The sequence below is a fragment of the Manacus vitellinus genome, unplaced genomic scaffold (genome assembly GCF_001715985.3).
Source record: "Manacus vitellinus isolate BGI_N305 unplaced genomic scaffold, ASM171598v3 scaffold_39_pilon, whole genome shotgun sequence".
Classification (NCBI taxonomy): domain Eukaryota; kingdom Metazoa; phylum Chordata; class Aves; order Passeriformes; family Pipridae; genus Manacus; species Manacus vitellinus.
Window position 1 is genome coordinate 1,051,477 of NW_021940534.1, and position 24,905 is coordinate 1,076,381.

Genomic DNA, 24,905 nt, shown 5'->3' on the forward strand with positions numbered 1-24,905 from the left:
AACAAAGATGATTCATGAATGCATGTGAATTGATATTTCCCATGGAACAGAAGAGACCAAGAGAAGCCAACTCTAGAAATGAAAATTTCTTATATTTTTTTATAGAAACACTCACAGTGATTGTCCTTGGCAGAAACCACAGTCTTTAAGCGAGCCTGTACACAAGCCAACAGGCAAGCACATGACCTTTTTTTTCTTGAAACGCATATTACAAGTCAAGAAGTCAAACCCCGTAGTTTTTTGTTTAGCAACATCACCACCATAATCAGTAGTCTTTACATAAATTAATAAACAGACACAATATCAGCATTAATTTAAAGGAAAGCACTTGACAATTTATTTTTACCATTTCCGCGCCATGTTTAAATTCCATCCCCTAAGACATTTGAGTTCTAGTTTAAACTACTATAGCCTACAGCTTGAGAAGAGTTAGTCAAAAGTTTATTTAAAATTTTTGTTAAGAAATAGCTTTCTTGGGAGAAGAGTTTCTGAAAACTTCAGCATTTTCAGCCTGAACTGTGAGACAGGAGTTGTGCCCCACAGGGCTCCTGTTGCACATCCCAGCACAGCACTTGCCTGAATTTCAAGTCCTGTCTCACCAGGGTCATGGCAAACACCGAAAAACAGATTCACTCTTTCACCAAAGACTACTGCTTCATTCAGCTGATCACCAATCAGCCAAAATAACTGCATGATAATTATGTAATACATGTGCATGATGGAAAGTTTAAGACCTCTGAGTGCCCTCTCTCACAGATGCTGGTAAGATTCAAGAAGTACTTTTGATGATTTTCACCACCATTTCTTTAGCAGCTGCACTGCTTGAGCTATTCATGATGTCTGTGTTTTAAAGTAATAGCTGTAATGTATTTTTCTACTACTTTCTTCTCATTATAAATGAAACACCCAAGCTATATTCACTTAATACCACAGAGAAAAGAGAAACAAAGAAGAATAGGGGAAAAAAGGTCACTCTCAGGCCAAGACCAAGTCTGGAAAATTTCAACTTGAGACAAGAGCATTTCAGGAAGTTATAAGCAACTGAAACAATGAAGGAATTATAATTGAAACACTGTAAAAATTTTAACTATAGCTCTTTCTATGCTAACCAACACCCAGAGACTCAACAGCACTCAGAAATTCTTCTTGACATTGATGATATGTGATTTCAAAATCACTCTGAACGTCCTCAAAAAAGCAGAAGAAAGGGATGGTTGGTGTTGGCCACAGCTGCAGCTGATGGAGATCAGCACAGCTCCTTTGCCTTTGATGACATCAGTGAGTCACAGGAAGAGCAATAAAAAGGAGATAAACCAAAATCCCCTAACTTGTAACAGCTCATCTAGTTTACTTATGCGTTGTTTCGCCCCCCAGCACAGAAATGCCCTGTCTGCCGGCCTCTCACCAGAGCAGCTAATTGAAATGTGGCCTGTTCTGATGCCTCCTGCCAGGCTGTGTTTCTTCAGTTCAAGAGAAATGGATACTCAAATCACAAGTTCAACATTTTTGTTCCCACCTCATCCTAGCACATTCCCCACAACTCCTTGCCCTTCTCCTCACAGGAGGGCAATGAACAGAATGAAGCCTAATCAAAGTTATCCCTGTCTCTCCAGAACAGATTTATGATTGTGAACAGACTAAATGCACCCTTTTTTCTTTCACTGCTCTAAACACAGGATCTAAAAAGGCATTCTATAATTGCTGAACTCCCATTGAAATAACCCTAAAATGAACATTTTTCCGAACAGTCCTCTGTGAAAAAATTCAGACATTCTATGAAAATTCTACATGCCAACGCAGGCATTTAAGTATCTACACCTCCTGAAAAAACAAAACAAAACAAAAACAAAACAAAACAAAAAAAACCCAAACAAACAAAACCCAAAACCAAACCAAAACAAACAAAACAAACAAAAAAAACCCAAAACACACCACTCTCCAATGTTTAAAAGTCATTCCACTTGACTCCAATTAACAAGTATTTGCAAAGGGCCATACACCAAGTGTCTAATACACCGTGCTAGAGGCACTGCCACCAGCATCTTCATTTAAGTTCTTTCCACACACTGTGATACTGTGTTTCAGTCAGAAACTAGGTCATAAACTTCTCTATTGGAAAGCGTTTATAGCTGTTTGGACTGGATTATTCTGTTCAAGAGGTTATAATAATAAAGGAATCTTGCAAGCATACTTTTTCCAAACTCTTGGTATGTCATTGCCAGTTTGAGAAATTGGCTCATTACTTATGCCTCTTTGGCTCCTCCACTCTCAATTCCTCATTTGTTTTGACCCCTTTCTGGACAAAATATAAAACTTACTGTTTCATCCAATTAACAGGAGGGAGAATATAGAAAACTCTCTCATTTATTCCAGTTCCAGAATTAGTTTTACAAAAACATTGTCAGAGTTTCAAGAAGCATTCAGATGTTAAGAGTCCTGCCAAAGTTTACAATCTAGCTATATCCTGCTACAGAAAAAAAAAAAAAACGAAACTGCTCTGTTTTTACAATTTTATAAAAGTCTCTGGCAAGAAACAGTCCACCTCCACATATTCACATGCATCCACATGATCAGTGGATAAACCTTATTCTCTTTAGCCTAATCAAATTGTCCAACTCACTTTCTCCATTACCAAACTCTCTCAACACATTTTTCTCAGCCACTCCTTCCTGTACAGGCAAGCAAAGCAGTAGATTTGCCCTTCTCCCTACCACAACCCCAATTTGAAGGCTTAAAACAGTGAGCAAACACTTCACCCACAGTTCTAGTATCGCAAAGCTTTTTCATTTGAGGTTCCTTCTTTTGGTTCTCCATTAAATAGCTGCTCATACTGTACTACGAGTTCAGTCTCCATCAGCCCACCCAGAAGGGATTTGGGGGAAAACCTTTGCCCATTTCCTGGGGACGTGAGGAACAAGGTGCCCAACAGTTTCCTCTAAGTGAGAAAGCTGGCTTGGCAGTCCTTTACGTGCTCTTCCATGTCATAAGAATGTGCACAGTGGAGTCATCTTCAACTGAAATAGCCTTAAATTATATGCTACATACGACTTGCCTTGTACCTCATAAGGCATATAGATGCAGAAGGGAAAATGAAGGCAGATGGGATAGTTGGTTCTGTAATCAGAAACAGCTATTAAGTCCAAGATCTCTACTGTTTTTAGCAAAAACAAAAATCAAGAGAAAAAATAAACCGAGCTTCTATCCAGCTGTATAAATTCTGTCTCCCAAGTATTGTCTGCCAAGGAGAATCATAATAATTAAATACTTCTCCTTCATCTGGATCTAAAATTGTAGCTAAGAGCTTGGTTTTTATTGCTTGCTTCTACAAAATTTTAAATGTCTTTACTCTTGAAAGTGTAGTACTCTGCATTCTGTAGTTAGCACGTTCAAAGTATAAAATTTTACCTTTTCAAAGAGGCTCACCTTCAGCAAAGCCATAGCCTTTTCCAGTTCTGCAACCCTACCACAATAGTTAACATCATATATATTGCATTGTGTATTTCTGTGACTCCATCTAAGCAATCAGGTAGATTTATGCAATTCACACTCTATTCCATAGCCTTGACACATCAGCTGGAATATGTACAATCAGGTCCTCAGTGCAATGATTTTGCAGCAAAAGCATCATTGAGCAATTCCTCTTTAGTTTTTACTCCACCTAAAGTTTATGTGAACTCAAAAGCAATGTTTTAAGTGTGTGAAAGAAAAGCAACAAGAAAAAATATAGTTCAGTTCTGATTAATGGTTCTATATTTTAATATGTTGCTGAGTGTGTGTCCCCAGGATATTTTAAATTTATGATGGTTTCTTCCACACAATCTCGAATTCTTTCAGGAAAAAAATGGCCAGGATGACTGCCTTACAGCTTAAATGACATATCATCTTCTCTATTGCTTTCTCTAATTCAAGGAGGTACAGAACATAAAGGTCACACAACATCCAAATTACTATTAAAATCACAGTAAATAAGCTAAGAGAGAAAAGCAAGGCAGGTCTGAGCACCTGCCTCCAACCTATTCCTTAGGAATACACCAACAGCACCACAGAAGACCAGCAGTTTCATTTCACTTTGAGGAAATTTTAGTGAACTGCTTGTTAATCCTTCTTTAAAGCTTCACATCCATCATCCTTTCCTACCACTCCACCAGAGCAGAAAAGGCTCAGTTCAACTCCTGATTCTCCTGGGATGTCAACTTAGTCCCCAGGTAAAATGAAATTAGCAAGTAGGAGGTTCAAAACTAACTTCAGGAACTAATTGCTTTCTCCCTCACAGCATTCAGTTTGGGAATCCTGAACAGTATGAAGCTGCAGAGCCTAAAAATTCACCTAGGTTCAAAACATAACCTTACAAATTCACAGAAAGGGAAAGCATAGCCAAGGCTACTCAACACAGAAGCCACCACTGACTCAGATATCCTTAACATGTGGACCATGAGAGGCTGATCTGGGAAGCAACAGCATACTCCACTCTCCTCTCTTGTCATCAGCTGTCAGTCACTCCCTGGGACAGGAGGCTACTATGGCTTCCCTAAAACTAGGTTTAACACAGTTCTTGATCTGACAGATCCTGACATTTTGATGTGTTTGCTATGTTTATGCTCTTACGTCCTGTAAGTTGGAGAATAAAGTAACTCCAGCGTCATTCCTCTGTATATTTTGTGTCCTTGCCTTAAGACACCCCTTTAACACTCTACCTATACTACACATCTGGCTCCAACCTGAACACAATGCAGTCTTCACCATATTCATCTTCACAATGCTCTTACAAAGGAAGAAAAGAAGAGGGCAATTGGAAGCCCAGAGGTACTAAAGCCCGCATGTGTACTAAGATACCACTTATATATAAGCCCAAGTCTTTGGCTTTAACTGCAGTGTGCAAGTGAAGTAACTACCTTCACTTCAGAGTACTGGCTGCTCTACAATACCAGCACAACATGGTGATCCTCATGTGCACAGAAAGCTCAGTGTAGCCCTGGGTATATCAGAGTTGTGCAAAAAAAGTACTCTGGACATACTATCTTCTCTACCAGAGATGGAAGGATATTGGTGTGTGGGCAGTTACTTTCCACTGATACTGAAACTAAAGAATTTGTCCATGTTTTCTCAGGAAGTTTGTGAACGAAGACCAACTTTTGCTTGCCTTTGTGCAGGCTTTAACAATCTTGGGTTAACTTCCACAGGTATTGACACCTTCACAACTAGATCCTCAACTGGTACAGCCTTAAAGAACAAGTTAAGTTACTTAAACCACTCAAGAAATGCTGAAATTATCCTTATATTCAGACCTACATTTGTAATTGCTAATGTGAAATAAAATTCTTCAGGAAATGTTTTTATACAGTAGCAAGGGTAAGGACTATAATAGCAGCAACATCATCTCTTATCAGAGTTACTAAATTTAGGAGAAAAACAAAAAATTTGCCGACTGATTTATAGAGAGACATATGTAAACATTCATGTAGACAAGAGATTTATGTTTAATAGTCAGTGAATTTTAGTGCTGTAACATTCAAGACTCCTACTATTAGAGCTGAACCAAAACAATGTGAGGAAAGTTAATGAACAGCCATCCCAAATGACATACATCTGATTTCTTACCTGAAGTACGTTCATCCATCCATCATTACTATTGTCCCAGGATAATGCTTCATCAACCACATAACAAAAAAGTCTGGTGAACTCCTAAGTGTTTAAAAAGAAATATAAGCATGTAACACAACACACCAAATCCATAGCAAATAGAAAAATAATACTTCATAATTCAGTCTGACATTGCATTTGGAAGGATTTCTTTTGTTCCAATTGTTTTTTTAATGTAATTTTTTATTTAGACTTTCTCCATGCATTCAAACTAAATTGTGGAACATTTGGCTGAGGCAGAACCAGAACCACAGGAAACACAATTACTAACAAGAATAATTAAAGATGGAAAATCAACATGACATGTAAAAATAGAAGAATCAGAAGAGAAAGAATCATCCATGGTTGTTTTAATTATTTGGCAACTATGCTCTATCTACATATTCACTTGTTGATACTAATTCGTACTATATCTAGAGAAGTTTTTCAGTTCTCACAGAAAGAGAAATAACATTTCCAAATTATGGTTATATTTTACAGAAAGAATGACTTATGCTAAATGTGAAATATGCCCTTCCTTAACATTCTTCCTTTATTTTCAGTTGTAAAGCTCTGTATTTCTTAAGTGTCCGGGTATAAAGAATACTTCAACATTCTGGACACAGCATTTTTTAGAGCTGCCTTTTGACTTTAGACCCACAGCAGAAGTGGGCTCTGCAACTTATATCAGTTAAATGGTATCTCTGCAAAGTCTTCTTTTTCTAAATCAAACACCAAATAAGAAAAAATGTGCACTGCTAGTATTACATGCATCTGCTTGATTAACAAAGTAACGGTGCAGTCAACTAGACAGCAAATTAACCTTTCAGATTTCATGTACTGCAATTAACTTCCATGTTTACCAGCACAGCACTGTAAACTTCATGGACAAAACACGGTTTCTAGGGCACAGGAAAGGTCTTCCTTCATAAAAGAATGCCAATGGGTCTGTTTTTATGAAGGACACTGCACTTTATGGTGAATTACATCTATATCACATATTTTCTTCCTTATACACATAATAAAATTATCTTCAGCAGATCTAAGGTGCAAGATAGGAACATTCTGGTGTCTGCTACTTAGCACAGTTGCAGTCCAGCTGCCTACTCCAGTAAATAAGGCCTAGCAAAGTATCACTCAGGATATGGCTATAACTGTGTTTCACTACACCTCATTTATTATACGACAAAGTTTACTAAATCCATGCGCAGATACTTATCTTGTCATCTACAAAATTTTAAGTGTTTTATCTAACATTCAGTTTTCTAATTTGTCTCTTTTCACACCACCAATTTTACACAGCTGTCAAAAAGTCTACAGAACCTTGCCGCCTATTACATAGAAGAGGCTTTAATGCAGCCCTGTGTTAAGAAATAACTTAAAAAACAGCATGAACAAGTGATATTCTTATTTCATCATGGACTCCTCTCATATTTGCTCTTTTTTACAAATTAAATAGATAAATCAATTTGTTAGCTCTCAGATCAAACTAGCCTAAAAAAAGAAAAATAGGTCGAGCTGTGCTTCCCCCACTCTCATGTTACAGTAGCAGCCACAGCCTGTCCTGGCTAATGAATACCTGCCTTTACATCCACACAACCCGCTCAGCCTTCAGTGAGACAGCGCAGACAGAAGGGAAAGTTCCAAGGGCAATGAGTTGTTACCCAGGTGTAGATTAGACTGCAAAACGTGGTTGAGTACAAACTGGACGAGATGTGAGACAAAGAACCCGATTCACCTTGCCTTTTGGTAGTCATGGATTTAGCAGCATTTTTCAGCAGCAGAATACAGAACATTTAAATTGCTAATGTAAACTAGCTTTATCAAGAATGTATCTTAAAAACTTGGTGAACATTCAAGATATTGGGAGCTGGGGGGAAAGGGAGGAGGGAGAAGACCCTAAGTTACACTTCCCTGTCCGTGTTTAAATCCTGTTAATATGTACTCAACAATGAAAGACCTAACACATAAACAGAGACACCTGACAGTTATATCATTATCTGCGGTGGCTTTGGTCTAAAATTTTCACCTTACAGTTCTAAGGTATTGAAAATCCAGTCACTATTTTTGTTTCCACAAAATAGTGCTTTTAAAACTCAAGTGTCTTCCAACAGAACCTTTGCAATTTCCGCAAGGGGACCCAAGATCACTGAGGAATGTAGGAAAACCAGAAACACCACTAAAGCACTGACTGCTTACCTTTAAAAAAAAAAATAAAATCAACTAATGAAAATTAGTTGATAAAAGAGCATGTCTAATTTATTTGACTGCAATTCCTACTTTTTGAGGACAGTTGCTACTTGTGACTAATTAAAGCCACATTAAGTATTAAACAAGAGACCATTAGAAAAATTTGGCTCCAAGAGTGCTGGAGCAAGGGTATAGCGAAGAACAAAAGTTCATGTGAAATTCTATGCAGACTGTGTCTCCTAGGCCTTCCCTATGGACTAGTGATAGTCCCTACAGTCTCAGATGGTTCTCCACAAAATAATCATGAAGAGATAAAAAAAATCAAAAACACATTCCTGAGCCTGCAAGCAAGAAAACTGGAGAGAAACAAAAGAAGTGAGTCAACAGTCAAAGTAGAGTGTGATTCTCATCTGGTCAAGAATGAAAACCATTGTTGAAACACACAACTCAATGCTGTCCACAGATTTTTCTTCTCTCTAAAAAAAGTAACCTTTTGATGAAAGAAAGACTGAGGAATACTTTTATAAGTTATATTTCTTTGAAAATATATAGTAGGCACAAAAAAAAAAGTCTCAAAGGGGCAAAATGTTTAAAATAAAAATAAGGAACACAAAAGCACATGAAAGAACCCAAAATGCTTTCCAGTTCGTGGTGCTAAGTGTGTGCTTAAGCAGAACCACGGACCATTTTCAGGGAAACCTGTTCATGCATCATACTTCAGGCCTCAGCTTCAGCATCAGGAGCTCCTAGCAGGCAACTCAGATGGGCACTGTGGCATTTTCTAGACAGGGGTTCATGAGGGGTTCATGAGGTTCACCAACCTATCAACCAGGACTCACCACATCCAAAGACCAAATGAAGCAAAAGACAAAGCTATTATCGAGCTTTAACCTTTAAAATTAGACAACTTTTTTTCTGTTTGATTTCTTAAACCAAGTAGGACAGTCACATTAGTCAATTTTGATTACTTGATTTCCTTCCCAAGGAAATGGACAAGTATTGTTTTGTTTGCTTTGACTGCTTCCTGAGGCTGGCAGTCCTAGAATTCTAGGGGAAGAGTCAAGATTACTATGATCAAAATCCTTCTATCCTCTCCTTGCATCTCCATTTGCGACAGGAGAGCCCTCAAGGATTATTGCCTGAGCAGTGGCTTGGCCCTTCACATCCCTTGCTCCAGTGAAAAGCAGCTGTACCACAGTCACCAACACCCAACAGAGATACTGCTGGGTGAGGAAGCCCCCTGCCAACAACCCCTCTACCCTCCCCCAATCCTGAGTAGAGGTGTGGCTTGGAGATAAAACAATGAGGTCCATTATCTGCAGCTGAAGAGAGTCACCCTGGAAATCCTCCCTTTCTGCCAGGAATCATTAAAAGTAGTTTGTGTTGGCTGTGGAAAATATTCTCGCTCTTCTGAAGAAACGAGGTGCATTATCTGGGCATTGCTAGCTACCAGGCTCAGTCCCAGCATCACTGTCTACACAATGCCTCTTCTTCCTTCACACCAAGCGAAGTTTTGAGTGAAATGCATCAGAAAATATTGTTTCCTTCATAAATGCCATCACTGCCTCCTAAAAGAACTAGACTAGGAATTATTTTACAAGTAAAAGATCATTTGTAGTCCAGGGACTAAAGCACTACCATGAATTAGGTCAATCCCATCATTTGTTACTGCTCTAAAAGTACAGTAACAGCAGGAAGAGGGGGTCAGGGTGGAATAATCATTTGTTAACAATTTTAATAGTAAAGCTTTATTGGTTTTCCCTATGGATTCACATAGTTATTATAGTGAAATTAAGTGTTTTTCCTCCAAGTGAACTCTTGTTAATCCTTTTATTTAGGTTCAGAGCTACAGTACATGACCCTGCAAGAACATTCATCTACAGTCACAGCTGGAGCTGCAGACTCACTGGCTTGAAGGAATTAATTTCTTTGCAAGGTGGAAGCAACTGAAAAGCCAAAGGCTTATCTACAGGAAAATCTGAATTTCACCAACTCGTACAAAGAACAGGACAAAACAAAAATGTATAATCAGACACCTCATCAAAAAGCAGATGTGGAAAAACTCTGGCACATTAGAGAATTACAGTTTGGGGGGAAATATACTAATGGTTTGTCATACCACATAACAAGCTTTAGGTCTTAAAAATAAAATACGAATTTTAAAAGCAGATTAAATTCGACTGCAATGAACTGCCACCAAGAGATTCACAGTGCTCAACCCAAGCCACCCAGGCTTTCTATTATCTCATACCTTTGACAGTAGCTTACTCATTTGCAAGACTCATCTGAAGCCAGTCATAATATGACAAAGTGAAAAGCCTGTTCTTGCTTCACCTTGGTTGTCAGCTTCTCAGTCCATTTTCTCCCCCGTACATAAATAACATTAAAAATGTACAAATACTAGAAAGTCAGACTCTTTCACTGGACATAATGGAAAAGCGTGCTACCAACAAAAATATTACAAAGCAGAACCATGGCCATCAGGTCACTGAGTGTTGATATTGAAACAGCTCATGACTAGGCAACCTAAAGCATGAGTGCCAACCTGCACCTGGAAGTTAAAATATGGATCTTCTGCTTTTGAAGGTTTTCAAGAAAGCACTTCAAAAGCAATTTTTAAGAGTTTAATAGTTTATTTTTCTCAATATCAAAAAAAAAAAAAAAAAGGAAAAGAAAATTTATAATGCAGTGTTCAGATTCACAGAATATGCTGAGTTGAAAGCGACCCACAAGGACCACCAAGTCCAACTCTGGCCTGCACAGGACCATCTCCAAGAGTCACACCATGTAGAGTATCATCCTAACACTTCCTGAACTCTAGCAGGTTTAGTGCTGTGACCACTTCCCAGGGGAGAGAGCCTGTTCCAGTGCCCAACCACCCTCTGGGGGAAGAACCATTTTCTAATATCCAACCTAAACCTCCCCTGACACAATTTCAGGCCATTCCCTGGGGTCAGCACTTCTTACAACAAGCCTGAGAGAAGCATTCACTAGCTGCATCACATTGCTGTTTTATACAGAATGCGTTGATACATTATTAACGAGATCATGCATACCAAAAGTTGGCACATTTCTAATCATATGAAAGTTTGACCCATTATACTGATCAGAAATATTTGTATAACCACAAACATTCACAGCAATTTATTTGGAGCACATTGCACTGAAATGTTTACTCGTGCTTTTTAAAGGTAAGCATCCCTGACACTTTTGAGACCTCAATAATTTTTCAAATCATTGCTTTCTTAATCAAGGAATAAAGAGACATAAAAGCTCCACTAAATGAAAATAATTTAGAATAATTTAGAAAAGCCAGAGTACTTTTAATTGTTGCCCACATTTTAATTTAAGTATTCAGCTTCATTACATTTTCGAGACATTTCCAGAACATTCCATATGAAAAAACATTACAGTTACACTGAAACTCTTAACAAGGCTTTATCTGAAACAGCATCAACAGTTCTTTGCTAGAATTGTTAAATAAGTAGCAACTGTCAATTAAAAAAAAGAAAGCCAAATAAATTTCAACTAATTTCATTTATATATAGGATTTTTGTCCATATGAAGTGAAAATATATTTAATTAAATCAGACCAATAATGGAGCATTCTCACTACACATTTATTTTATCCTACTAGTCTATTTAACATAGCTGCCCTTAACAGTGTGTTCTCAAAGATACATAACTTAGATGATTCAGGTCAAACTTCATTGTTTAAAATTATCACACTGGCACAGGGCATCCACTAAGGAATCCACATGCAGGAAAGGGCAAGTGCTGTTCAGCCTTTGGAGGTTTCCCTGATGGTATCTCTTCGGATGAGAGGACAAGACTTCAGCAGGAAAAGCCAAAGGGAGCACAGAGTTCCCCCACAGTAGTGCTGGAGAGGGGGTTGGAGCTGCCAAAGTTACTCAGATCCTTCCTCCCACTTCACAATAAGGTTTCTTTTAAGACTACTTGGTAAACAGCTTTTCCCTTAAAAGTTATCTATCAATATAAATTCATATTACACTAACATTGTTATGTATATTGCAATCATTAACTGATAAAGAATGATGCAGTAATTGTGTTCTGATGTTTTTCCTCTTCTTAATAGTGCTAATTCCCAGAAGGAACAAATTCCCTAAGCAAGAGCCACCAGGTTACACAGATTATAGTGGCCTTTGAAGATGAGCTCTGCTGACAGCACTCACAAGTTAATAGGGATGAGAGCAATGAAACCAGAGCTTCACACAGAAATGTTAAGGATCTCCAGCAGTAACCTGGCTGACCTAATGGCATCACATTGCCAAACAGTCAGAAAACTCAATCTTTGTTTCTTTCCAAAGTACCAAAATAACAGTCTTCAAATTAAAAGCTGACTTAATTCACTTAAAAAAGTCATCATGAGCTATAATGGCACAACCTCCCCATCCTTTTTAATTTTGTTCTTTTCATTTTCATTATCCCAGGTGGTTTCCAGGAAGTCCCTTGCAAACCAGTCACTATTATGAAGATGGCCTATTTTAATCACGGTCCCTTGACAAGAACAGCTAATTATCTAACTTTTCTGTTTGAACTACCAGATGGCTCTAATGCTATACTTAACTTGCTTTTAGTTTTCAGCAACTAGTGATACTGGCATATTAGAAAATGTCTGGGATGACACAGAACAGAAATAATACCAGTACCATCACCAGTACCTCAGCCATAGGCAGAATAGAAACATATGCATCTACTGCATTCTTCCACTAATATAATAAAGTTACTTAGGATGGCAGCCATCTGTCACATTTTTTTTCTTATTGGACTCCCCAGAGGTGTGTCAGTAGGTTTTTGTTGTAATGTTGTTTGGTTTTTTGTCTTTAAACAACAGTAACATCCATTTCAAGAAAAACACGGGGAAACTCCCCTGTGCTGTTCCCACCAACCCCTTCTACACTTTCACAGTTGTCCTCCTCCTGAGACCCCAGTATTGGCTGCATCTACTCACCTGAGACAGCAGGAAGCACGCCCACACTGCATGCTATGGTCCAGCACACCTCGGTATTGAGTATTCAGGAAAGCATCTAAGCACTGTGTCTCATGGGACTACACAAACATTCAAGTTTGGGGGATGGTACTCCAAAACTGTCATCACTGACAGCGCAGTTAACAAGTTTAGCTTTCATGTGCTTGCCAGGAAATGTACCAAAGCAGTTTGAATTCAGCTAGGTTCCAAAACCATGAGTTTAGATGAGATTTTAGAGTATGCATTTCCACAATATGGTGCACTGCAGACACAAAAGGGGGGGGAGAGGGGGGGAATCTGGCCCCAGTGCATTGAGGCAGCATTTACCCCTGGTATACACCAGGAAAATACAGCTGCATTTGACTAAAGACTGTGGAAATCAACCAAAAACAAGCCAAGGCCTAAGATCAGCCAAGTGAAGGAGTTTTGTGTACAGACATCGGACACTACTTCAGGAGGGAAAAACCCACTGGATACTAACCATAGCAAACATATCCCTTATGAGTCATGCTCATAAAAAATACAGGAAATTTCCTCTTATGTCTTTCTCACTATAATTAAAATACAGAGCTTATTACACACACGTATTCTACACTGCCAAAAATCTTTTTTTCCAAAATACAGCAGCAATGCAAACATTCACTTGGTTTCCTTCCTATTGGTTACAATTCCCGTAAATAACAGTAAACATTCCATGATGTTGCCACATTCACTACAAAATAACTGAGGAAACCAGCCTGGAGAATGACTCTGACAACACAGATGTTTTAACATCTTAAAAAAAAAAAAAAAAAAAAAAAGAAATGAAGTCTATTATCTTGATACAAAAACAAATGAAAAAGCATAGATAGGGAAGAAAATATTGTATTCGAGTTTCTAAAAGGCTGGCACAAGAAACGATAAATAAGATGCCAAATAGTATGTTTGGGGGGGGTGGGGTTGTCTCTGTATCTTTAGACAGGAACCTGCTTCTAACCACCTTCTCTGAAAGGTTGAGGATGTATTTCTAGACCAAAAAGAATACCTTCATAATCAGAAATCCAACTTTTAGTCACAGTAACTCTAAGAAATTACGTATACTTAATTAAATTATACTGGTAGTAAATTCAGAAGGGAGAATCATTGGGTTTTTAAAAGATAGTATTCTAATCCCTAATAAAATCAGGTACCTCAGTGAACTAGCAAAAACTATTACCACAGTTTATACTTCAGCAAACACCATCAGGTAAGTGTTCCTGGGTACCATCACAGCCAAATAAGGATGCCTAAGTATAAACAATAATCAGAGTTTTCTCAGTTTTACAGCACTGACTCTCAGGCAAGGCAACAGAAAGAAAGAGTGTCTGAATACCTGCTACTCCAGAGACAAAACTGATTTTTGCTGGTGTAATGGTTGTCACAGCTTCCATTTGTAAAGCTTCTCATCTCTGAATTCATTGTGGTAAGGATGCTCACTGAATTAATGGAACACCTTTAGACTGACAAACCTGGGAAAGTTTTCAGGTTTGGATTCCAAAACTGTTTTAATCTTCCCATCCCTTAGTGGAAATTATATCAGGTTTCATTTTCTGCCACTATAGTCAGACTGAAGTCAGTTCTTGGAATGAGTACACCAAGAGAAACCCAAAGCAAATAAAGGATCCCCCCATCACTTTCATATTTGCTCGAAGGTATTTATGAGGGATTTAGACAAGCAAACCTTCCCAAATTGAACTATAATTTACATCCACAGAATCTGTACCATTAATCTTGCAACAATCACACTGTAATATCTATTTTAAAAGTTTTTGGAACTGACTTAAGAGTCAGTGCTGAGCATAAGAGGTCTTGGGAAGCTGACTTGAGCAGGACTCATAACGACAATCTCTAGTTATATTTCACAGAGCCCCAGATCCTCCTGAAATGGAAAACAGGGGTAAGTATTGCCAAGAAAACTAAGTTTGCTCAATTTTTCCCACGTAGTAAGTTCAATGCTCAGTTAACCAGCTTGAGTTCTGACCAGTTTGTAACACTGCAGTGTCTGCTGCTACTCCTCAGTTTCAGTTCCGTTAAATCGGTGGGTGACTACATATTATGACTTTAAATGAAAATGTCCTGGATTGGTCAGCTTCTGTCATGTAGTCATTTGGCCAACTAGCAGCAGCATGGGAGAGATCTCAGCTGCCTGCCCTGTCCTGGCTGCCAAGGTAGATTTAGCCAAATCAGTTTTAGGCTATATCCTGTTACTGAGCTCAGCTGCACATCACCTTCTCCCCCAGAGGAGCTCCTAGCTGTGTCCAGCCCTCTCTTTTCCATACACCTTGGTTCCCACAGACTCAGATGGAGCTTGAAAACACTCAAATAGTGTTGGGGCATTGGGGTGCTCTGCAGAATGCCCCCAATGGCAAACTGATATAGTGCTTGGATGTTCAGGAACTGAAATGAACAGCTACTTCACCACAAAAGTGATGTAAGGCTTAACCTATTAATGAACATAAATAACAAAAACAATAATTCTTACATAGGCAAATATTGACTAAGGCTAACAATTTCAAAGAAGCAAATCGAGTACATTGAATCCTCCCAGTCATTCCTCTGTGGGATTTCAGCTCCATGGCGACTTTCTTTCAAAGCCTTGATTATCTCACAGCATCTCCTCATGCATATGTATAGTGCCTGTGTCCATTCTACAATCTAAATCACTTCCTGTGTGCAACTTCCTTAAATGGAAGCCTCCTAAAAGAAAAGTGAGGGGGTGGAGTGGTAGGAACCTTGGGAAAAAAATTTACAGCTAAGAAACACAAGAAAAATCTTTTTTCTTGACCAAGATATTTAAAACATAACAGATAACACCACTGGCAGCATATATATGCAACTGCATATTAATACTGAGCATTTCCTTCCTTTCTTTGCAAAAGGAGTCAATTGATTGAATAGGACCAGAAATAATTTCTTCCTTTTATTTTCATCCATCCTTAGCACATATGTGTGCACAATTACTCAAGTGTCAACAGTCTGACATGGTATATTAAGACCTGTGTTCATGCAGACATCCATAATATCATGTTAGAATTCTGATTTACAGCTGTATCATAACACCATCTAATAAAGTGACTAACATTAGTGATATACAACGAAATCACAAGGCCTGCAGATACAGACCAGCCTGGGCAAGCCACATGAGTGAGTTATCTTTAGTACTGGAAGGAACTGATGAGGTAATTCCTTCAGTAACTTAGCAAAAAAAAAAAAAAAAATCAAACCCAAACTTTAAATCCTAGCTCACACTTTATCCCACATAGCAGCAGGAGGGTTTTACTAATTGCAATCTGCAGAACATATGGACTGGAATACATCCCATCATCCAGCACCTCAAAACTATACACATTAAGTCTCTAAGCTTTAGCACACTGCTTACAATTTGCCTTATGAATATATCACTGTATTTTACATTACTAAGGCACACATGTAAAGAAAAAAAAAAGAACCTTTATTGACTGCAACTAACACAAACGTCAAAGACATATATAGTGCAAAGAAACCCGTGAGTACACTGCCTTTCCACTGAGGCTAAGCAAGGACAGTGGCTTTATGACCTCCTTTTTATATAAAACAGATTTAATTTTTTTTTTCTCCCTTCCCATTTCCTGACTGCATCCTTGTGTAAGGAAGCCTGTGAGCCTTTGAAGCCTCCACCCAAAACAAACATGAATCTTTGTAACTTTTGTAATCTTCTGCTTTTTGGCCACCCAGGGAGAATCTAGCAAGACTCCTTGTTTGAAGGCCACCACAGAATAACACTAGCAAGGGGAAAAGAAAAAGAAGATGAGGTCCAAATATTTATGAGGTCCAAATCATTACATAATATTTTTTCTAATGAAATGCAAAGCTGCTTTAATCTAAACAATATGTTAAGATCTTTATTAATCAACTTCAAATAAAAGGACAATATTCATCAATTTAGCAGAGTGGAACCATAATAAGCAGAAAATCTTTTTAGTGTTTAGACAAGAATTCTAAAAATTGCACATCTCTCAGATAAACAGGCACTATTAATCCTAAATTTTGACACCTCTCCTAAATAGGCATTGCCTGGGAACATATCAACCTGTGACTGACACGGTTGCTTCTAAGAACAATCAAGTTGGGTTACCGACAGCATGTGCTACACAGGACTAAGGTGTTGAAACCCCTGAGAAGCAGGACCAAGCATCAAGGAGAAACTGCCACAAGTTTGTAGAATCCCAGAAGAAGCATGTTTTGGGAAGATTCTCTCACCCCAGTCACCATCCCCAGTGCAAATGGAACAGTATAGCAAGTGCCGTTTGTACAGGTGACAATTCACTGCCAGGAAGATACTTCCTTTCATCCTGAAATAGGTTATGCCTCCCCACAACTCTAAGTGTCTTCACTCTAAATCAGGTATGGATTTAGCAGTACAGCTAAAAAGATATGAGCTGTCCCCTTATCATGATCCAATACTGTATTTGGCTTTTGTTTATTTCACACAGGCATGGTAAACAACTTCACAGCCCCTCTTTATCTCTCTTCCATCCACATTTCTGTTTAAACAGAAGAAAAATTATACTTTCAAGATTTTCCTTATCAGAAAAAAAATGTAACTTCTAGTTATTTCAAATTCTTCCATGTAGTTTGTCCCATATGCATTTATATTTATCATTCCACAGCTGCATTTCAAAATGATTTTTAAAAGAATGCTCAGAAGTACACTGCTATGATGATATAACAGCAGTTAAATATTAATTATAATCATTAATTACAAAGGAAGAGAGACTGAGATAATGGTCATAGTGAAGCATTCTCATAAAAGAAAGAGGAAGAAGAAGTAATCAAGACATATGGACACATCCATTTCATACTGGCCGCTTCGTTTTTCCCTTACATTCATATGAAAGTTGCAAAGCACATTAATTCCATTACCCTCAAAAAAAAAAAAAAGAGAGAGAACAAAAACACATTGATACATGGAAACGCTATAACTCTGTGGTCCATCTATAGCACTCCTTTCCAGTTCACAAACCATCAATATAATACAGGAAAGATTAGGAAAAAAATTGCACTGCATAAGCATTCTAAGACTTTTGAGAAAATTAAAGGATATGTCTTGAGGAAAAAAACACCTAGATTGAGGCCTTTTAAAAACATTCTCCTTTTTTATGCCTTCTGATTTGACTGCATCTCTTCACAATATGAAATCCTTTGATCTCCATTTATTTACTGCGGCACCTGCATCCCAGGGCTAGGTTCTCTTTGTTTGTGGTTTTAGAAAAAGATACGAGATATATACACATGTATATCTATATAAGTGTCCATATAGTCTCTTAGGGTCCAGAAAACCAAGGTTCTTGAATAGAGGAGGACAAATGAGCTGCTAGACATACCATTTCTGCAATGAAACAGAACAATATGCACATATAATACAGCTCAAGCCAAAAGTGAGACAAAGTAGTGATGTGAAATAGCTGTACAGAAATGAATGCTGTAGACAAAGAATGTATTTTGCAAATCAAGGCAACAAATATTTGATCCATAGTAACAATCCTATGCTATTTCTTTAAAGTGCAAGAAGACTTTTATGATATATTAAATATATCATAGCTTACATGTCATTATATGGAAGAAGGTTCTGGATGTTAAATGAGCCAAAGGCAGGGAATTGCCTATAGGTATACTGCAATGCCCTGACTCAAGAAGCCAGTAATGTCAGGACCCAGACTCTTTGAATCTACTGATATCAGGTAAGCAGACATCTGCAAAATAAATCCACTCAAACACGCAAGGTCAAAATACCATCTAGAAGAACAGTTCCCAGTGGGGTGTATCTGGGTTTGCAACAAGGCAAAATGGTACAGTATTTTATATCCTCAGCTACCATCACTCAGTGATATAGGTCACCTGACAGAACTTATTCATATGCTTAACAGTAATATTCAAAGAATTGTTAGAAAACAAAGTCTTGCCTACATCTTAAGCATAAACATATCTTGAACTATATTTCATGATTTTTAGGGTTTTTTTGACAAGGAATTAATTTTTTTAAGCAGGTCATTATAACATACAGGAAGTACCACACTTTGTGAGCAGACACGGTACTAGGAAACTGTCATCGTTTTTCCCTTATGTCTGTCACCACCATTCTTCTGGAACCAGGTACTGCTCTCCCTTTAAGACAGTGCTCCTCACAGCTCCCTAGTTAGCATATGGAAAAAGAAAAACTTTCCTAAAGGAAATATCTTGAACACATGTTAACTGCTGAGAATTTAAGGAAGGCACACAGTAGAATTAACAGTTTTATTAAAACCAGAAAATACAGAATATGCACACAGCAAGGAAAGAATTTCCATTTTTTCAAATTCTGTACAAAGAATGAGAGATTCAGTGTGACCCACTTTACTGCTGCCTCATCTTCCCTTCATCACAAGAACAGTTCAAGTGAAAATAATCCCTCCTCACTCACTACGCGTTCTCTGTAAAGCAATACATCAGCTGAACAACACACATCATCTCAATTAAGATATTTAATGTTTTTCTTTCAAACTGAATCTTTTTTCTGCTAGACTTATATGGTGTTAGATACTAGTTGCATAGAAAATTCTAATAAAGACACATATATGTATTTATGTACACACACACCATGAATAAAAAAAGCCCTCTGTGCAATTTTTGCTATTCGAAAGCATTCCTTCCCTTGCCAGGAACTGGAACATAAAATAATCCTCCTCCCCTGAAAATTTCTTTTTATTGGGATATTTGTTTCAAATTCATCTAAAAAACCTAAATCAACCAGCGAATCTAAAATAGCTAAACTACCCCTTACAAATGCAACCTGGCTATGGTCAAATGTTTGTTATTTTTATTTGCAGAAGATCAAAATTACTTTTGGAGTAAAGTCCTTTTCAAAGGCCCTTGGTACAAGTTCAATTTATGAAAACTCATCACTGACAACATTAATATATTCCTTTCTGTGAGATCCAGTTCTGCATTCCCCATAGAAAGTACATTAACCTCTTAAACAAGCAACCCACACAGGTTTGCTTCCAGCTGCTTGTAAGCAGATGAAACTGAAAATACTTCAAACCTGGAGGCTGGAACCAGCTGCTGTCTTTTAAAAAAGCATTTGTTTCATCTCAACATCCTTGTCGATAAGATAAAAATAAATATTCTCACAATTTGAAAACTCTTCTCCTGAGTCACAGAAAAAGAATTAACTTTTTATTTGCAAGAAAGCATTCTCCAATCTTAAGAGACTAGAATAGTAATAAGAAATTCATAAGACATCAAAAAAATTAATATGGATTAAATGTGCAGCTCAAAAAAAAAATTTCTTTGGTATTTTCAAAAACCTTCTTGAAATAGGAGTTGGCCAGAACTTGATTTTTCGGTTGTTTAAGACTGTGATTTTGAAAGGAAAAAAAGAAATAAAGAAAGAAAATACCAAACCACAAACTGTCATACTTGAGATTCACAAAATAGTGAATTTTTCATAAGGTAAAACTATCCATCTTCTGTACCTCCATGCACACATTCCATATATGGAATATTCCATGCATTCTGACCACCAGAAATGTTAATTTCTACACCAGAAGTTACCTAGCTAAAAATCCTAGGAGAGTAGAAGTGAGTATTAATCCAACACCAACATATATAAATCATCATGTATTTAAAAAAAAAAAAAAACTACGGGGAAAGAAGTGGCAATGACTCCTCCTAAAAGAGCTACCAGGAACCACTTCTCCAGAGCTCTGATGTCCTTGGGAATTCTTCCTCCCACTCACAAATAAGTAGCAGGGCTGTATTAGACAGCACTTACTTGGGGCAAGTGGTGGGGAGGGGGGAAAGGGAAAAAAAAAAAAGCATTCAGTGTGGTTTTAGCTGCTTTTTGCATGATTTGATCTCTGGCAAGAAGCCTAAGAGCAGCTGCCACAGTGTGTCAGCTCCCTGCAGACCTGAAGTGATCTATGGGATCGTGGTTTGGGAATCTTCAGACCAGGTCATTGGGAAAAGCCATTAATAACAGAGTTACAAACCCCAGTCACAACGATGGCATATAGCTTTAAGCAAAAACATCCTTTCTAATTAAAGCTGTGTTTGCACTCCTGTTAAACACCGACATTTAATAAGTCTCACAAAAGAGGGTCCTAAAGCAGAACACTCACTAAATATTTATTTTGATTTAAATACAGTGTGACTCAGTTTTGTGTAGGTCTCATAACCTCCAACTGGAATTCCCCGCTGTCAGCCGGGTCAGGGATTGGCGACGGAAACGGCTGAGCTCCGCGGAGTATCCCACGGCAGAGGCAGCCCAGCGCCTCTCCTTCCCACATCAGCTCCCTGGGAGAACAGCTTGGGCTGGCCTGGCTTTGCGCTCGCTCATGCTCAAATCCACATGAAATCACCCCTGAAAAAGCTGCTGGGTACCAGGGGAGGCATTTCGCCTCTCCCCCCAGCCCCTAGGCAGGCGGCTCTGCCCTCTCTGTATTTTTCACAGCACAGTGACATGCCGCAAGTATGAAACCTTCTAGATTAATAATGAGAACAGGGCAATGATCTCCCTGGACTGAATCCATTTTATGTGAACTATGAGAACTTGGATTTATTTCAGTATTGGAAAGGAATGAAATGCAAGGAGTAAGAGGAAGTTTTCCACACAGGCATTCTACATTGTCCAAGGAAAGAAAGGAGACAAAACCCACACACATTTCTGGTGCATGTCGTGGGCCAAATTTCTAAACTCAACCTTTTTTCATTTCCAACTTTGTGCACTTAATACTACTGCCATTACTGATTTCACATAGTACTTTATTGAGCTCTTTTATTATGCTTAGATGAACCTATATGATTGGTACAGATCAAACATCTTCACCAAGGAAATGTGCACTCAGGTTTGAATGCATCCACAGTGATAAAAAAACGGACATTGGGAAAAAGTTGGCACAGTTTTTGGGCACATTTTATGTACAAGGCACTATGTCCCAGATGCAAGCCACATGCATCCTATTTCCAGTACTGTCAGTGTATTAAGCTTAGCCCTAAAATTACTAGGTTAAAAAAATATGTGATATTTACTTTCCTAAAAAATAATGCATTATTTTAGGCATGGATAACCTTTGCACAGAAGAGAAAGAGGGAGGTACTCACTAAGAAAGCACAGAAACTATTCCATAGGACCCATCTTGTATGATACTGTTTCTCTTCTCTTTTTGCTCTGACGCTTCAGCCTAGGAATTGCCAAGAATATTTCCTCAGACAGGCTATAAGCTTTGAATGAAAAAGCCTCATGGAAATTGTTTGGAAGATCCCTATAATGTACCAAAAAGCCATATACCAGGAGCACATAGATCTAGGCTTACATGTAGACTATTTTAATACTGACTTCAGGCCTGCTTCAACTAGTAAGGTAAGTGGATACATACAAATTAGAAATGCAAAGAATGTCATTGAAAAATGACAACTTCTATATGGACAAATTCTATCTTTTTCCCTTTCTGACACTACAATATATTGCTTCTTTTGCCTTGTTTGATAAATGTTGTCCAAAAAAGTGTCTGAGAGCTTTTTCCCTCCTGTTATTCACAGAACCACAGAATGCTGAGTTGGAAAAGACCCACAAGGATCATCAAGTCCAACCGTTAGCCCTGCACAGGACCATTCCCAAGAGTCACACCATGTGCCTGAGAATATCATCCAAACGCTTCTTGAGCCCTGTCAGGCTCTGTCAGGCTCGGTGCTGTGACCACTTCCCTGGAGAGCCTGTTCCAGTGCCCAACTACTCTGGGAGAAAAACCTCTTTCTAATATCCAACCTAAACCTCCCCTGACACAACTTCAGGCCATTCCCTTGGGTCCTCTCACTGGTCACCACAGAGAAGAGATCAGTGCCTGCTCCTCCTCTTCTGCATGAGGAAACTGTAGACTGCAATGAGGTCTCCCTTCAGTCTCGTCTTCTCCAGGTTGAACAGACCAAGTGACCTTAGCCATTCCTCATACAGCTTCTCCTCAAGGTCCTTCACCATCTTCGTTGTCCTCTTTTGGATGCTCTCTGAGAGTTTAATATCTTTCTTATACTGCAGTGCCTAAAACTGCACACAATACTCAAGGTGAGGCCACACCACTGCAGAGCAGAGTGGGACAATCCCCTCCCTCAGCTGGCTGGTGATGCTTTGCCTGATGCCTCCCACGACACGGTTGGCCCTCCTGGCTGCCAGGGCACTGCTGACTCATATTCAACTTCTCATTGACCAGCAACTCCAGGTCCCTTTCCATGGCACTGCTTTCCAGCATCTCATTCCCCAATCTGTACAAACATTCACAGTTGCCCCATCTCAGAGGCAGAATTCAGCACTTTCCCTTGTTGAACTTCCTACGGCTGTTGATTGCCCAGTCCTCTGATTTGTCATGGTCTCTCTGCAGAGCCTCCCTTGCCTTCGAGAGAGTCAACAGCTCCTCCGAGTTTTGTGTCATCTGCAAACTTGCTTAGTATCCCTTCCAGACCTGCATCAGTCATTTATGAAGATGCTGAAGAGCACGGGGCCCAAGACGGAGCCCTGTGGAACACCACTAGTGACAGGTCACCAGTCTGATGTTACCTCATTCATTGTTGATGAGACTATTTTCATAAGCAAGAAAAGACCTATAAACCTACCCTAGCCATCACTTTGATGAAAAGCAAATACTAGATAGAAAAGCCAACTGTCAAAAATTACTGCATATGTCAATTTAGTGAGAATGATCAAATAGACAAAAGTAAATGCAATGGAGACTTCAGGATCTCAGAATGGCAAGTTTTGAGAAACCAAGGAAATTACGGAGGTTGTTCTCAAACACTTTAGCTCAAACATAGAAATATCTCATTTGAAAAAGACAAACGTTATTCACACTTCTATTCCAAGCAGGAGGGAAAAAAAATGGTAAGGAAAGATTGGAAGCTTGCCCAGATGAATAAACACTTCAAACAGGATACTGAGAGGAAGTCCAGACTCTACAAAGAATGAAAAGATTAATTAGGAGGAAGACAATGTCTCAGGGCTACGAAGTGTTGAAACTCTAAAGGAGGACAGAAGCTCAGCCAAAGGGAACTCAGCACAGGCAACCAAAAATGAGTTTGCCACACATACAAGTACGACTTGTGGAATTTCACTGCGGCTGCCAACTGACTCGGGAGTACTGGCAGCCGGGCATAGGGGCAGCATGACTGGGTGGGAGACATTCCCTCCCCAGCTGCTCCTAGCCCAGAATAATTTAGATTTAGCCTACTACTTCAACCAAAGCAATTACTCTAGATGTACTTTTTCTCATTGGGTAAAGAGAAAGGGAAGTCCAGTTGCACTGGACTGAAGTGTCTAACATGGTGCTAAGTGGTGAAGCAGACTGAAGTGCTATAAATGATACAGACAGGCAATTTTAGAAAAAGAGAGGAGAGGTGAAAGGCAACCACTGCCTCGCCATTTCTGTCATCACACAAAAAACGCAGGCCAAGGCAGTCAAGCTGAAAGCCTCAATAGGTTGCAGGCTCAGTGTGGCGACTGCAAGAGTACTTCTGATGCTCACAGTGGGCTCTGGCTACTCCTCTGAACAAAACAATCTGCTGCATCTTCTCCCATGCATTTCCTGCCAAGCATGAGGCCACAGGGCCCAGAGAAAGTTACTCTGGATAGATTTTTCCATAAACATAAGTCATAACATCTCTTCTTCACAGAGCACTATGAAACAAGGGAAATAAAACGCACTACCAGCCCCTTCAGAGCAATAGCTTTTTCTGCTTTCGTCACTATTTTATTATAGTTGCAGCACCAATAATATTGCTCTGCACACTTTGCTCCCTTCATAACCAAAACATAATAGTTTGTTAGACAAAGCTACATTTAGAAACATTCCATCCTCTACCTCTCCATCCATCCATGTACAGAAATACATTCCATAGAAAATTTTTGCTTTACAAGGTTCTCTAAATATGTACAGATATATATATTAGGGGGTGGGGAGGAGGATGGTGCTGTGGTGTGAATTAATGTTAGGAACCAAACTCTTCCTGTAATCCTTATCCAATAATAGGTTACACAGAACACAATACAAATCTAATTGCCTGCTGGTCCAAAAAAATATTCCAA

General features: G+C 38.8%; 1 long non-coding RNA gene across 1 annotated transcript in view; it reads right to left on the bottom strand.

Moving 5' to 3' along the window:
- LOC108640605 overlaps positions 1–24,905 on the bottom strand; it is a 142,280-nt gene that overhangs the window by 49,887 nt on the left and 67,488 nt on the right. Inside the window, exon 3 of the long non-coding RNA XR_001921300.1 lies at positions 5,599–5,682. This is a non-coding gene — a long non-coding RNA (uncharacterized LOC108640605). The remainder of the gene's footprint in view (positions 1–5,598; positions 5,683–24,905) is intronic.